Here is a 6471-nt window from a genome sequence, read left to right on the forward strand (position 1 = left end):
TACATTTGTCTAGACAAATGTATAATGAAATGTATCCATTATTATAGTATCATTCAGAGTACTTTCACTGCCCTAAAAATCCTGTGTACTCTGCCTGTTTATTATTTTACCACCCCAACTCCTGACAACCACTGTTTTTTTTTTTCTATCTCCATAATTTAACCTTTGCTAGAATGCAATATAGTTAGTATCTTATGTTATTTAACCTTTTCAAATTGACTTCTTTCACCTAGTAATATGCATTCAAGGTTCTTCTGTGTCTTTTCATGGCTTGATAGCTCATTTCTTTTTATCACTGTGTAATATTTCATTGTTTGGGAGTACCGCTTTTTATTTATTCACTCACCTAATGAAGGAATATTGGTTGCTTTTAAATTTTGGTGATAATGAAAAAGCAGCTGTAAACGTAAGTGTGCAGGGTTTTGTGTAGACACACATTTTCAGCTCCTTTGAGTAAATATCAAGAAGTGCAATTGCTAGATCATATAGTGAAAGTACCATTAGTTTTGTAAAAAATTGATAAACTGTCTTCTAAAGTGTCTGTACCATTTTGCATTTTCACTAGCAATGTATGAGAGTTCCTGTTGCTCCACACCCTCAACAGCATTTGGCTTTGTCAGCCTCCTGGATTTTGGCAAATCTAACAGGTATGTGGTGGTGCCTCATTTTGTCTTAATTTGTATTTCCCTGGTGACATGTGACATGGGACATGTCTTCATATGCTCATTTGCCATCTATACCTTCTTTTGGTGAGGTGTGTTTTAAGGTCTTTGACCCATTTTGTTTTAGTCAGCTTGTTTGTTTTCTTATTGTTGAGCTTAAAAGCTCTTTGTATATTTTGCATAACAGTCGTTTATAGAATGTGTTTTTAGCAAATGTTTTTTCTCAGTCTGTGGCTTGTATTCTTTTCTCTTGATAATGTCTTTCACAGAGCAGAATTATTAATTTTAATGAAGCCCAGTGTTATCAATTATTTTTTTAATGAGTCATGCCTTTGGTGTTGTATCTAAAAAGTCATCTCCATGGCCGCCAGGTCATCTAGGTTTTCTCCTATGTTATCCTCTAGAAGTTTACTTTGCATTTTACATTTAGATCTATGATCCATTTTGAGTTATTTATTGTGAAGGGTGTAAAGTCTACGTCTAGATTAGTTTTTTGCATGTGGATATCCAGTTGTTTAGTATCATTTGTTGAAGAGACTATCTTTGCTCCATTGTATTGTCTGGCTCCTTTGTCAACTATCAGCTGCTATGTATGGACATTCTATTTTTGTGCTGTCTCTTCTGTTCTACTGATATTTTTATATTCTTTTGCCAGTACCACACAGCTTTGATTATTGTAGTTTTATAGTAAGTTTTGACATCAGGTAGTGTCACAAATTTGACTGTATTCACCATCAATTTTGTGTTAGCTATTATGGGTTTTTGCCTCTCTCATATAAACTTTATAATAAATTTGTTAATATCCACAAAATAACTTCCTGGGGTTTGGTTTGGATTTCATTGAATGAATAGGTCAAATTGGGAAGAACTGACATCTTGATAATATTTAACCTTCCTATCCATGAGCATGGAATACCTTTCCATTTATTTCATTATTCTTTGATTTTATTTATCAGAGTTTGGTAGTATTCCTCATATAGACCTTGAAAATATTTTGTTATGTTTATGCCTTAGTATTTTATTTTTTGTGATGCTAATGTAAATGGTTCTTTGCTTTTATTTCAAAATTCACTGTTCACTGCTGGTACATATGAAAGTGATTGGCTTTTGCATATTACCCTTTTATCCTGCAAACTTTCTGTAATGACTTATTGGCACTAAGATTTTTTTTTTTTTTGTAAATTTTTTTTTCTACACAAATGATAATGTCATCTGTAAACAAAGGCAATTTTATTAGTTCCTTACCAATCTGTTTTAACTTTTATTTTCTTTTCTTATTATAATAGCTGAAACTTCTAGTATGATGATGAAAAGCAGTGGTGAGAGAGGACATCATTGCCTTGTATCTGATCTTATTGGAAAAGTTTCAAGTTTCTCACGATTAAGTATGCAATTAGCTATAGCTTTTTTACAGATATTCTTTATTAAGCTAATGAAGTTTCCATCCATTCCTAGTTTAGTGAGAGTTTTTATCATAGATGGATGTTGGATTTTGTCAAATGTTTTTCTTCATCTATTGATATGATCATGTGATATTTCTTTTTTAGCCTGTTTATGTGATGGATTAGATAAGTTGATTTTTGTTGAACCAGCCTTGCATACCAGGGGTAAATCTCACTTGGTTATGGTGTATAATTCTTTTTATACATTGCTGGAATCAATTTACTAATATTTTGTTGAGGATTTTTATATGTGTTTTCATGAGAAATACTGATTGGTTATTTTCCATTAATGTCTTTGTCTGGTTTTGGTGTAAGGTAATGTTTTCCTCATAGAATGACCTAGGAAGTATTTTTTCTGCTTGTATTCTCTGAAAGAGATTTTAAAGAGAGTATAATTTCCCTCTTAAATGTTTAGTAAAATTCACAAGTAAACCCATCTAGGCCTGCTGCTTTCTGTTTTGGAAGGTTATTATTGTTTCAATTTCTTTAATAGATTTAGGCCTTTTCAGATTTTCTATTTCTTATTGTGTGAGTTTTGGCAAATTGTGTCTTTCAGGGAATTGGTGTATCTCATCTAGGTTATCAAGATTTGTAGGCATGGAATTTTTCATAATATTTCTTTATTATCTATTTAATGTCCATAGGATATCTAGTGATGTCCCTCTTTCATTTCTGATTTTAGTATTTGTGTCCTATTTCTTTTTTCTCTTTATAAGCCTGGCTAGAGGCTTGTCAGTTGTATTGACCTTTATAGAAAAAAACCAGCTTTTGGTTTCTTTGATTTTTCTCTATTGTTTTCCTGTTTTCAATTTCACTTATTTCTCCTCTCATTCTTATATTTTCTGTTTTTGTGGGGTTTTTTTTTTTCACTCTGTGGCATGACATTCTCTTTAGCATATTTCTCAACTATAGCTCTTTCATTCAGAAATTGGAGACCATCTTTTCATTAAGCTATTCCTTCATCTTTTCCCAGCTTAGGTATAGTTTGAAAATGGACTAATTTGTACACATTGCTTTGAAATTAAATTTTTATTTATACATAGTTTAAGTGTTGATAAAGTACCCAGGATTATAGCTTACATATATGTGAATTCTGAAAATGGAATGATGTTTTTGTTTTTTGGTTTTTTAATTGGGGACTAGGGGGATGGGAACAGTGTTGGGGAATTGGGGAAGGGGACCAGCCAAGATGTTCTTCATTCTTGGTTGTGGAGGGCTCCAGGCGCCATCTGGCTGCCTGACAGCAGGTGGTGACCTCTAAGCTCAATGTGCTGTGTTATAATCTTAGTTGCGGGTGGGCATAGCCACCATCCCATGCAGGAGTCAAACCAGCAGGCTTATTGTTAAGAGCACATGCTCTATCCACTGAGCCACCTGGGTGGCAGCTCAGCTCAATGTGCCAAATTCAGTGTTAGTTGCGAGCGGGCATAGCCCACCTTCAAACAGGCAGTCTTGTTGTTAAGAGCACTTGCTCTCACCAGCTGAGTCATCCTGCCACCTGTTGGCAGCTCAGCTCAGGCGCAGCATCACTGGCCCATGTGGGAATCCAACTGGCAGCCCTGTTGCTCAGAGCTCATGCTCTTAAGCTAACTCTTAACCAGCAGAGCCACTCAGCTGGCCCAAAATGACACTTTTAACACAATATTTTGACCTGTAAAAAATTTTACATACATGTACATGATCAAAACATAACCTTTTCTTGATTGGGAAATTTCCTATGCACAGTAAGGTTTTAAATCAAAAAATATATTAATATAGCCACTGTTCAGATAACTATATCCCACCTAGTATTCAATTTCTGCAACTACTAACCTACAAATACAAAATTGCTATTAAAATCCAGGTTCAAAAACACAATTTATAGTCACAAAATAAGATAATAAAAGAATGTACATAATATCAAAATTAGTATAAAAATAGCCATATGCTATTTAAATATGTAAAACAAACCTATCATTTTTTACTTCAAATGCAGTTTTCTGCATCCCTTATATTGTATCAACATTTCAGGGGAGCATTTAAGTAACTAGAATATACAGAAGGATACTGTATCATCAACAGACTAGTCGAAACCAGGGCTTAATTATAATTCACATTGAATGTAGGGCAAATGGTTTATTTAAAACATCCCTTTACTTACTGGAAGTAGTTAAAGTAGGAAAGAATATTTTTCTCTTTTTAAATAGATGTGGCCTTTTACCCATTAGCTCCACCATGGCAAATAAACACAGTGGGTTTAACATTTCACTTGAGATCTTCGGCATTACCAATTTTTCAAGAAAATCAAATACTTAGAAACAAGTTAATCAACTTTAACAAGGTGCTCTCATCCTAATCAAATTTTAATCTTTAATGGGCCAGAGCCAAAATCCAAAGTGTAGAAAATTTTTGGAAAAATTGGAACATAAAATGTTGAGTTCAGTTTAGATATCATCAATGTCACCTTCATCATCTCTAATGTTATCAAAGTGGATTTCATTATTATCTCCAGGATTGAGTGTATTAGTGTCACTAAATTTAGCATGCTCTGGAAGCTCACAATATGATTCCAGACTTCTAGCTGCATCTGCATTGTATTTCACAAATTACATCAGCTTTATTATCCTGGTAGTCTATAGGTCAATTAATATAATGTCTTAGGTATTTTTCCAACCCTTTTTCCTTAATTTTCCTCAGATGTGACATCAAAACTTGTTGCTTCTAATTGTCCTTTTCCCAACATTTTGATTATTTGAACTTATTCTTGTCTATCCTCTTTGAATATCAGCTCTCTTTTTGCAGATTCATTCTCATTCTTACTTCTGTGCCTATTTTTATGTCCTTTACCTTTATTCTTGGGCATGGTGGTGATTGTGGCCTTGAGGTGTCTCTGACTCCTACCCAAGTGGCAGGGAGTCCCTCAAGAGGTTCCAAGGGCTACATGGGATGTATCAGGTGGGGGAAGCAAAGCCCCCAAATACTGAAGAATCTTGAAACCCAGTTTTTCTGAGATCCACTTGTGCCCATCATAATTTCTTTTTTCCCATTTTCTTTTGGTTAAATTTATTCTTTTTCCAGTATTCCAAGGTGGAAACTTAGATCTTTCTTTTTTTCTAATATATTCATTCAATGATATAAATTTCCCTCTATGTACTGCTTTCACTGAATCCCCCTGATTTTGATAAGTGGTGTTGTCACTTTAATTTAGTTAAATAGAGTTTTTAATTTCTTTTAAAATGTCTTTTTGTTCCATGTGTTATTTAGAAGTGTGTTGTTTAATTTCCACATATTTGGGGATTTTCCAGTTATCTTCCTGTTGCTGATTTCTAGTTTAATTCCATTGTGGCCTGAGAGCAGACATTATATGATTTCTACACTTTTAAAGTTGTGAAGATGTGTTTCATGGCCCATAATGTGGCCTATTTTAGTAAATGTTCCATGTGAGCTTGAGAAAATGTGTACTCTGCTATTGTATAGTCTATCGGAGTCCAATATATCCAGTTGATTGATGGTGTTGTTGAGTGCAACTACTTCCTTACTGATTTTCTGTCTATTTCTGATAGGTTTTAGAGACTTCGACTATAATAGTGGCTTTATCTATTTCTTGGAATTCTATTAGTTTTCATTTTGTGTATTTTGATGCTCTGTTTGTTACATGCATGCATATAAAAAATTGTTACTTCTTCTTCGAGAATAGACCCCTTTATCATTATGTCATGCTCTTCTTTAATCCTGGTACCTTTCCTTACTTTGAAGTCTAATTTGTCTGAAATTAATATAGCTACTCCTACACTTTCTTTTGATTAGTGTTTGCATGGTATATTTCCCTCCTTCCATTTAATTTTAATCTATCAGTGTCTTTATATTTAAAGTGAATTACTTGTAGACAATGTATAGTTGAGTCTTTTTTTTTTTTTAATTCACTCTGACAATCTCTTTTTAACTGGTGCATTTAGACCATTGACTACAAATGATTAATGAGATATTTGGATTAATATCTACTATACTCCTTATTGTTTTTTATTTGTTGCCTTTGATCTTTGTTCATATTTTTGTCTTCCACTCTTTTTCTGCCTTTTGCACTTTTAATTGAATATTTATTTGTGATTCCATTTTCTCTCTTAGCATATTATCTGTCTGTTTTTATTTTTCTTTTTAGTGGTTGCCCTAGAGTTTGCAGTATACATTTACAGCTAATCCAAGTCCACCTCCAAAGAACACTACACTTTATGCATAGTGGGAATATTTATAATAACAAAATAATCCTAATTTTTTATTCTGTCCCTTATAAAATTGCTATCATTCATCTCAATTATATATAAACACACATAAGCATATGTACTTACTAATATGTGATATATACATAAGCATACATGATGAATGCATTG

General features: G+C 33.2%; 1 pseudogene; it reads right to left on the reverse strand.

The window, feature by feature from the left end:
* Window positions 1-4527: 4527 nt before the first annotated feature.
* On the reverse strand, window positions 4528-4946 carry LOC109373979 (eukaryotic translation initiation factor 1A-like; annotated as a pseudogene).
* Window positions 4947-6471: the final 1525 nt, after the last annotated feature.

Source organism: Hipposideros armiger, unplaced genomic scaffold, assembly GCF_001890085.2.
Source record: "Hipposideros armiger isolate ML-2016 unplaced genomic scaffold, ASM189008v1 scaffold_766, whole genome shotgun sequence".
Lineage (NCBI taxonomy): Eukaryota > Metazoa > Chordata > Mammalia > Chiroptera > Hipposideridae > Hipposideros > Hipposideros armiger.